Raw genomic sequence first — 11,112 nt, forward strand, 5'->3', positions numbered from 1 at the left:
TCATGGGAGTGAAACTTTTTTTTTTAAACAAAAGATGAGGTCTCATCTCTGAAGTGCATTTTGTTCTATGATTTTGTCTAAGCTACCAAAGCTTTTTTGACCAGAAAAAAAAGGGCTCTAGGCTCTTGTTTTTAGTATTATAACAAAAACTGGGTGGAAGTGTTATCACAAGGCAATTTGTATAGTTTATAAAAATCATCGCAAAGATTAATTTGGTTGTGGCACTTTTTCTTTTCTTCTTTTTTTTTTTTTAAGCAGATGGCTTTCTGTTCACTGTTAAGCTTAAAATCAAATGTGTAAAGTTTTTCTTTAAAAAAAAAGAGCGGTCTTAATTTGAGGTACATTGTGTGTATTACGGTTTGTGATGGCTGTTTTTTGGTGATGGAGGGGTGTTTCTTTTGAATTTCTAGTTTTCCCTAAGTCTGTTAATTTTCACTGTTCTTGTAGTTCTGGGCTAGTAAATCTGCACTTGATCTGGGCCCAAACATATTTTGATTGTAAATAAAAAGTCTTCTTTTATGAGGATGTTCACTTCACAGGTTGAGCAGTGTAATTTTTATACAGGTCTCAGCGATCAATAAAAAAGCCACAGGAGGAATGATTTATCTTGTTGGTTACAGAGACTGTCACCGAGAGAAATTGTAAAAGATCAATTTACACAACCTGGTGTGAGAATGTTATTGATATAACACGGTTGATCAGTTTCTGGTCGTCTATGCACAGATGCCGCGGAAGGAGTATATCTTGCCATAGGTCCACTGGCCAAGGTCTTAATAGACTCAGTGCTCTAAGAAATGGACCGAGAACCAATGGAGCTGAAGGTGTCCGGACCGCACAGGGCTCAGCGGCAGAGGGGACCAGGCATTGGCTGAGCTCCCATTACATCGTTTAGCGGTGTCATGCTTCCTCCTCTGTCTCTGTTTCGGTCTCTCTCTCTCTTTTTAATTTTTTCCCTCCTACTGTGAGAACTGTTCACTTGGAGACTCCCCGTCTTAATTACAAAGAGCCCTTTTAACCATAGGTCACAGGACTTGGCTCTCTTGACAGGAAATAAGGAAACAGGCTACCTTCCTGGTTTAAAAAAAAAAAAAATCAAACTTCCACTTCTCAAATTAGTTAAATGAAGCTTATCAACGGTTGGGAGTTGAGACTTTGACAGTTGGTTAATTGCAGTTGGTACATTAACTATGTTTTAACCAGAGCTGTTGGGGATGCAAGTAAATAAAAAATAAAGTCTAGGCACTTCCAGGGGAAGGCAAAGTGCTGCCGAAAAGAAGAAAACATTAATTAAAAAAAAAAAAAAGCACACAATGTTAGAGGATTTAATTTCAGTCTTTCTGGCTGTAAGTATCACAAGACCACGGAATGGAGTCCAGGCCTTTACCGTTTTAATTAAATAGATTTACAAGCATTAGCATTTTTAAAAATGACATTGAAACCCTTTTCCATCTGAGGAAGTTCTTTCTCTCTCTCTCTGTCTCTCTTTTGATTCTACCTTCAAAACATCATCTGCCCATAAAATTTTGTATGAAACATGCTATGGGAAATCTACCTAGTGCATATCTGTCTCCCCGTCCGTGTACACCAGTCTCACATACAGAACGTTTTCAAACGAAGATGAATCTTAGTGGAATTGGTTTATTTTCCGATTTGCAATTCTTTAACGTTATTACAGAAGATGGAATATCAGTGACATTGAAGTAAAGAACAGCAGCCACGAACGTCCACGCCAGGGGCTTCTTTACCGAAAAGACTATTATAATAAGGCCGGCAGAGAGAAAGCAACCTAGATTTAGGAAAATATAACTGTGTTTTTGCTTATTTAACCTATCATTTGCACTCACATGTAATGTCAGAATGATAATTCAAATGTGGCCGGAGTTACAGGAGTATAAGAGAATGAAAAGTCGAAGAAGACAAATGATTACATTCTTCCAGCTTAGATTTTTAGCTATAATTTGAGTAATATTTTCTCATGCTGTTTTGTTTTTTAACAGGGTCCGCAGTTCCTTATGTCTGTATATGTGCATGTGTGCGTATATGTGTCTGTACTTATTATTTATTGCGTATCTGAAGTCTGTCTTTGTTTTTTTCACGTTTTTGCAACACACACACACACACCTGCTTGGAAAATGGATGAATCTCATGCTTTCTGAACACCTATTTAAAAGGTAAAAATCAACTAGTTTCTATGCATTCTATTAGATCAAATTTTAATTGCTGAATGTCCAATTAGTATTTACTTGCTTTTGTTTACAGAAGAGTGAGTAAATGCGATCTTGCTTTCATATTCCTGTATATTAAAATTCCCTAATAGCCCTCATTGTCTTTTCATTAGCTAAAATTCATCCTCACATTCATTATCAACTGAACACAAACAAAAGACTGCTCACAAAATCTGCCTTCCCTTCTTTTCCTCCCCCCGCCAAGTGCTTTCACGGCATGTGGATATTCCTATCTCGATATCAATGATGCCTGTAATCCGGCGTCAGACAACTTTGCTCCTTCTTTACTCTTCAGGGCTATAAATGAATCCGCGCCCATATTACGTAGCTGGTAAGGATGCTCCAAGTCTACAGTGGGAGCAATTTTCCCCTCTAGATCAGAAAAATTGCTCCTCGGTATCTCCACATCTGGAGAGGATATGCTTGCTCACATCCTCAACCCATGTCTTTTGTTTTCTTTCGTTTTGTTTTAATGCAGTTTCTGTTCGTGCCAAGCTCCTGATGGCCGCGGGCCCCGCAAAGGTCTGGTACTGACTGTTCTCTGCCCTAGCCCTCCTCCCACTTCCACCCTCCTAACCAGATCAACCCCTCCCCGGCAGGATCCCACAGATCCAAGTTAAAATGCAATTTCCTGCTTTTGATAAGTAGACACTATCCAGCCAGAACAAAACAGAACACTCTGATACAATTGTCTCATGGCCAAGGGGGAAGGCAACTCCCACCCTTCAAGTCTTCCCTCATTTAAGCCAAGCAGGAAATGCAATTTCTGATCTTTATTCCTGCATGTTTCACCAGACTTTCCAGAATCATATTGATGGGGTCTGCACATGCAAATCATTCAGGGAGCCAGGGCCAAGATCTCAATCACGGGGAAGTTGTAGACAATCCTACCCACCCTATTCATTCGAACAGTAAATGGATATTTCCAATCTTGAATAGGCAAATAATCAGAAGAATCCCAGTTCAAGAGCTCCAAAACGTATTTTCATACCTGATATAGTTGTCTACCAGAGTGTGCCTTATCTTGGGAGGGTGTTAAACTACCTAGAAATATGGCCCGATTTTGCTAAGTGACTTTCTGTAGGAGCTATCCAGCTGTATTGTCTCTTCTGAAGACTATCAGTTTTTGTTCAATCATCATTAATATTATTGGCTTCCCCTGCTTTTCGTGGAGTAGCTAAAGGACATATGGTTATGAATAGAGTTTCCTAGTGCATACAGTAGGACAAATGGAAGGGAACTAAGTAATTAATCAACCAACATATTTTCTCTACGTGCAAAGCACTTTGGGCAGCCCCAAAGGAGTTACAGAAGAATGTAAGATAGACTCTTATCTGAATGAGCCTATCAATTGGTTGGCAAGAAATCGTACTCAGTGACGAAGAGTAAATATGAAATTGGATTGAACTGATTAGGTGTTTTCCAGGAGAATGTGGCATCAATAACGCTTGGATTTATTAGGAAAACTTTCCAAGATAGAAAGGATTTGGTGTGAAAGCGGGAAGAAGAGAGAGGATTACAGGTGGAGAAAGAACATGAGAGATGGTGTGGAGACAGGAACGGATGCAACCTGGTCTGGAGTCCATACCATGATGGACACCATTAGACAGAGTCTGTATTATCTTCTTGGTGGTGACAATAAGCAGGTTGGAAAGACAGGAAACCAGGTTATGAAGAGTCTTGATAGATATATCAGACACTTACTGCATGTTCAATAATTAAGTAAATGAGCTTAGATTCGAGGTGGTATAATGTGAATCAGTGAGGGCTTCCGTGTAGTAGCATGACTTAATGAAAGAGAGACTTTCGAGATATTGCTTAGATATTGGTAGGCTTGATGTCTGTTAGTGTGTGTGTGTGTGTGTGTGTGTGTGGTAGTGGTTGTCGGTGGTGGTGGGGGTTGCCCGCAGCAGAAGGGACAACTGCAGGATAATCTGCCATCATGCAGGGGAGAGGTGATAAGAACCTGAACCTGAAATAGAATGTCAGGGATGGGGAGGAGGGGAATGAAAAGAAAGGGATGGTTTTGGAAACATTAGAGAGAAGGGAGCCTGTACTTGCTAGGCAGTCAGGACAGAATTGATGACAGCATAATGTCATTGGACTAATATTGAAGGTAATGAATAAATCCAAGATGGCACCAGAAAGGGGTGACTAGGATCATGATCATACCACTGGCGGGGCTAGACTTCCTGATTTGCTTAAGGAAGAAATACATGGCTTGGGGCATGTATAGGGAAGAAATTATAACCATTTCAAGTAAAACACCCAATGGGAAGTTTGACTAGACGTTGGTTGAAAGAGTAAGTCTGCATGTGCAATCTTGAAGATTGCCTATGAATCCATAAATCCAACAAGCCATGAATGTAGGCTTTATCTATATGCTTCTAATGTGAGTTTGAAGAGGAATGGGATAACTTTCATCACAAACTTTGCAGATTAAAGCAGGATAGACATAGCATACAAATATAATGCATGTCCTTTAAGAAAAGTCAATAAAATCTTTTTTGATGGAACCTTGTTCTCTTATCATATTTTTGAAAGTAAAGAACTCATCCTATTCTAGCTTTTTTTTTTAAAATAAAGCCTAAATATGTGTGCGCAGAGAAACATGAAAAATGCAACCTCTCTTGCTGCTGAACAAAGTACCATCTATAAGGAAGCTCTCCACACTGAACTCGTGTTTCACAACCCAGAGTCTGTGAACACACACAAAAAAATCTTTTGAGGGAAAAGGAGTTGTTGAGTGAGTGAATGAGTGATGTAATAAAAGCAGGATTCGGGGTCAAATGATCAGGCAACAAATTTCAAGCATGTAACTAGGCAACAGGATGCTCATCAAAGGCTGACTTGTTTGGGAGAACTATAAAAATTTTTCCCAGGTAGTACCTTTCGTCTGATCTTTGCCAGAATTAGCTAAAGAAAACAGAAAAAAAATTAATTATTTATATAGCAAGCATCTGCAATGACCATGAATTTCACTGTGGATAGTATTATCAACTCAATTATGAAATTATTTTCTGATCCCATAAAGAATATTGTAACTTTTTTAAAAAATATTTTATTTATTTATTTGACAGAGATCACAAGTAGTCAGAGAGGCAGGCAGAGAGTGAGAGGGAAGCAGGCTCCCTGCTGAACAGAGAGCCCGATGTGGGGATCTATCCCAGGACCTTGGGATCATGATCCAAGCCGAAGGCAGAGGCTTTAACCCACTGAGCCACCCAGGTGCCCCAAGAATATTGTAACTTAAATTCCAAGTGACACCACGCAAGATAGACATTAGTGACGTTGGTTGGACACAACTGAGACATACAAACAAACTAGTTATAAAATCTCACTTTGAAACCCTTTAAAAAACAAATGCATTGAGTCATAAGTGCCAGTTCCCTCTTTTCCAGAAGGTTCGACATGGCCCTAAGTAACAGAAATTTAAATCATTTGTGAATTAATACTAAGGAACGAAGATTATGATAGACATGCTCTACTGAGCATAGGTGCAAGAATGAAGAGAAAAAAGGAAAGAGAAATATATTTGTAATAAATGCTGAGGGCTCACTGAAAATTCTGACACTGGAGATGAGGACATTCAACCTGTGGAAAATAATTGGAAGAACTTTCATATCACTAAACCTACAGCTCATTTTAAGCACAAGAAAACTAGGTCACGTGAATATCCTAAAATTCTTTGTAATCAAAGGCAACATTATGTGAAACCAAACAACACTGATATCCTTGAAGAGAAACAAATAAATTTGATTCATCAGTTTTGGTAGAATAAACTCTTGTGCATAATAACAATTTTTAGTAAATTGAGAACAGATGAAAAAGTGCCAAACATAAGGAGGACTTATTAGAACCCAAGCCTGTGGACTTGCAGAGACATCTTTAGAGTCAAGAAAAAGACAAGGAGTCCTCTCACACTGCTAGGTCTAGACAAGGTAACATGACAGATATAGCAGAAAAGAGAATATGAAACAAATGAGTAAGCAGCAAAAATATTTAATAGGGATTATCATTTTGGATATGCTTTTTTATTGGCTTGAAAAAAAGATCTGCTCATATTTTGTTTCTTGATTTTTATCATGAGATTTCAGTGAATAGTGGCACTGGTCCTTTGCTGTGTGTTTCTTACTATGATAAAATATGCATAACAAAGTTTAGCATTTTAACAATTTTTAAATGTAAAGTTCTCATTGTTGCATAACCTCACTGCCATCCATCTCCAGAACCAATCCATCTTCTGAAACCGAAACTCTGTCCCAATTAAACAACAAACCACATCCCACCCCAACCCCTCGCCTCAGCCTCTGGTAACCACCACTTTCCTTTCTGCCTCTATGAATCTGACTAGTCTAGGTATCTCATATAGGCAGAATCATACACTATTTGTCCTTTGGTGTCTGATTTATTTCAATTAACATAATGTCTTAATGTCAGAATGTCTTCAAGTTCCATTCATGTTGTAGCCCGTGTCAGAATTTCTTTTTTAAGGCTGAATAATATTCCACAATGTGTATAGACCGCATTTGTTTCATCATTCATCTGCTGACGGATAGTTGGGTTGTTTCCACCATTTGGCTCTTGTCCACGATGTTAATAAGAGCATGAATGTACAAACAGCTGTTTGAGTCTTTGATTTCAATTCCTCTGGGCATATACCCAGAAGTGGATTTGCTGGATTTTATGGTAATTCTGTTTAAAATTTTTTTTTTTTTTTGAGAAAACACCGTAGTATTTCCCACAGTGGCTGCATCCCTTTAGGTGGCACAAATCTTCCAGTTTCTCTACATGCTCACCAACACTTATTTTCTCACTTAAAAAAAAAAAAAAGATTGTATTTATTGATTTGACACAGAGAGAGAGAACACAAGTAGGCAGAGAGGCAGGCAGAGAGAGAGGGGGAAGCAGATTCCCTGCCAAGCAGAGAGCCTGATGCGGGGCTCGATCCTAGGACCCTGAGATCATGACCTGAGCCAAAGGCAGAGGCTTAACCCACTGAGCCACCCAGGTGCCCCTCTACCTTTTTTTCTTTTTTTAAATAATCACCATCCTTATCAGTGTGGGCACTGGTCCTTCAAAATCCTCTTTTCCATGTGAATTGGGACACACATCATTTAGTTTTAGCCAACTGGTTCCCAAAGATAAACATCTAAATATATGTAGGCTGAGGAAGCACGCGTCCCAGATGATGAAGACAAAGCACGATTCTTTTCTTCCTAAGGGAGCGGGATGCAGTCATGCCTCCACTACATCATCCCGTCACAGTGCATGGAGGAAGGAGCTGGAGGGGAGGGTTGTCCCATGCCTTGAAGGCACTGATGCACTAGGGTCTTCTGGTCTTACTGAGTTTCAGAGCTTCTTGGAGTACTTTCTTAAATCCAGGGAAACGAAGGTATTTATTTGTGGGGATGGTCCCATAGTCTGGCACTTGCTGGACTCTCTTTCCTCAGGCACTGAGATCTGCGATCACCCTGATAACATCGGCTATTTCTCTTCTTTCCTCCTCTCAAAGCTTTCACCTCTTCCTACGCTCTCGAGAAATAAGAAAGTTACTGCTGATTTATGTCTATTTCTTCCTCCCGCCATTCCATGTGGACTCCAGATATGCTTTCAGTCGGGTGGCTTCAAAATCAAGTTGAGGGATGAGCTCTTTGTGGAAGGCCAGTGCATTTCAGGTCATCTATTAGGCATAAAGAATGCAAATTAGGTTCCTAAAGAATGTAATAGAGATCAGATCGTATCCTTTGCCTTCATAAGCCCAGGGTGTAATAAAATAATGTCCAAACACTATTGCTGCTGTGCTCAGAGTATGTGGGTTGTAGAAACAATTTTGAGGCACCTTCTTAAAATGTAGCATTTATAAAGAACTCATGAAAATCCACTTACTTGCACTATGTAGTCTGAGCACATGTCTTACATAAAAGCAATAGAGACGGATTCTTTACTTTCATTTCTTCATTATACAGAAGGGGTGTGCTTTCCAATATGTATTAATGATATTGATAATAATGTTGGAAGATGCAAGTCCTTTGTACTACTTGTGACTTTTTCTATCGTGGAAAGCCACGTCAGAGAGCAGTCACGAAGGTACGCCGGATCGTAGAAGAGAAACAGCCAATAACATTATTTGTGAAATACGTGCATTTGAACAAAAGAAATGTTGCTGTTAGAAATCACTTTAAATAGTCTCTTGCTATTTTCTCTACAGAACAGAGTTTCTCTAAATACCGCCAATAACAGCGACGGCTCTTATCTAAAAAGGAATGTCTTTCGTTAATAGGAAACGCTAATTCTCTTTCCCTTTATTTTTAACAGCACCAACACTGAAGACTTCTTTCTAGAGAAAAGGGAGGAAAGGAGAGTTTGGGGACCAGAGGTAGTCAGAAGGGGCTACCAAAAAAACCATCTTTCACTTCCAATAGGTCTTAATGTTTAAAATCTCTGAAGTTTTCTTGTGTGTTATGAAAAGCAACCAATTTATCTTTTTCCATTTTCCCAAAGGAGGTTGACCCAAATCCAACAGCAGCAGTTGAAAAATTTCTCTAAGCTTTATCAAATGGCCCCTACAGAGCCCAGCTTAAAATTAAAAGCTCCCCCTACCAGAGGGAATATATGTGACTTTAATAACTGAAATGTGTTTTTACTTTCTATTACAGAGGTCAAAAGGTTCCTAAACAAACCAAATTTATCAATTATTTAGAGCTGATTTCTTCTGAAGTGGTATTTCTAAGATATTATTTGGTGGATAAATTCAATGTTCCAGAGCCAACAGCAGCATTTTATTCATAACAAATTTCCACTAAACTGAATTTGCCGGCGCAACTTAATTTCCACTATCGTGTTTGCACTGTAGAAATATCAACTGAAGTGTTATAGTGCCTAACTAGTGGGCTTTTCAAAGAAAAATTCCATATAAGCATGCTTATTCAGCACCCCTCCCCCAGGTTTCTGTTTATTGCTTAAGAAATGAACTGCCATTTCTATCTACTGGGATAAAAAAAAATTTTTTTAAGCTCCTGAAACATTCTTCAAAACCACAGAGACACCTTTAGAGTTAAAAACAATATCTTAAACTACATTGTCATCCTAGCCACCAAAGAAAAATGAGATTGTTGTCAAAGTTTTTTTTCTTTTTTCTTTTTTTAAATGAAGGAGACATAGGTTTGCGTGTCCTCACACGTGTGCCAACAGACACACAGAGTGTGTGTGCACTTGGAGTAGGTCAAGGTCTTTTCCCCCAAATTCTTCTGGAATCTTGATGGACTACTTGGTTAGGACTCTATGTTAGAGAATTCAATAACAGTTTATAGAGCAACTGTTCTTCATTCTTAACACAGTGCATAGCCCATGTAAATATTATGTTTATTATATACTAACTAAACATATATTGGGTTTCTGCCTAAAGTCTGCCATTTGGTGTATGCAGAAAACATTATAGAACAGTTCATAAATTCATTTGAAGCTGTGTTAAATGAAAGCAGCCATCCAGAAGCTGAAATTTTTTCATCTTTAAAATAGCAGGGCTTCCCGGCTCGAAAGCAGGAGGCTTACTTACGCTGGTGAATGCAACACACCAAAATAATCAAGGAGCTATGTGGCAGATTCTGCTTTAATGAAAGCAAATTTCGTGAAGGCAAAAGACCCAGTTATATTTCCCTTATCAATACGGCTCTTATTTTATTGCTTAATATCATTATTATTATTTTTATTATTTTTGTAAACCCAGAAAAAAAAGGGGGAAGAAAGCTTTTCCCCTCTATGATACCTATTAGCCTGTTCAAGATGGAAATAACAGCAATTAGGTTTTCCAGACATCCACTGATAAAGATAAATGGAAATGAAGGTGGAAACAAGAAATGGGAGCACAGGCAAGCCATTCTACCTCTCGGGGAACTGGGTGGCTGGGGGCGGGGAGGTGTGGGGGTGTTGGTCTGAGGCTAGGCTGCTTTCATTTCTGAATGGCTGGCTGACATCCAGCCACTGCCCGAGAAGACCCCCAAAGGCTCATTTCCACTCCCCCATGTGGGTCTGGCCTGTGGAGGGGAGTTGGTGGTCTTAAGTCAGGTACCAGGAGGGATGGAACAGGTATCGATGTGAAGACCAATTGAAGGGTTTTCGACTCTCACGTGTACCCTTTGTTCCTGGAACTGGTTCATGGTAGGTTTGGCTGAAGTAAACTCCAAACATAACATTTGGGGTTTTCACTAGTTCACTGAGTTGACGATTTCAGCCCTGCAGAAACAGAAGACCAGTGTTCTAGGTCACTGCTGCCATTTTTTATCACCACTTCCAAGTGCTTATTAAAGTGCCTTTGATGGTAAGCAAAGCTTGGAAACTAACATGGCAGGAGAAAAGGAATGATGTTGTCTTGGTAACAATCTTTGTGAGGTCCAAAGGTCGGGAATGTTGTTATCAAATAAATTAACCAATATATTTTTTTTTGCCTCAGGAGGGCAGGGATTTTTGTCCATTTCGTACACTGACATATTTTAAGCACCTGGAACAGTGGCCAGCATATAGTATGTGCTCAGCAAACATCCAATGACTGAAGGCACCCATCATTTGTTTGAAATGGTGATTTTCAACCTCGAAGCTATGAGCCTGGCTTTTCCCAAGTATTCACATTGTACTGGAACTTCAAAGCTTCTTGTTTAATATTTTGGGCCTCTATTTCTTGCATTTGACCCTGTGGAAGCCTAGATCCTATTTTAATCCTGCTTATATAAAATATTCTCTCAAGAGGAGAAGGTTTCGTCAGTTGCTAGAGCATCGGGCCAATATTTGACAAATTCTCCCTTGTGGAGAATCAGGTGATAACAAGGGGAAACCTTCTCTTCTTTCTGGTTGTTAACATTTTAAGAATCGGTGTTTGTAACTGCTCAGA

Source organism: Martes martes, assembly GCF_963455335.1.
Source record: "Martes martes genome assembly, chromosome: 9".
NCBI classification, from domain to species: domain Eukaryota; kingdom Metazoa; phylum Chordata; class Mammalia; order Carnivora; family Mustelidae; genus Martes; species Martes martes.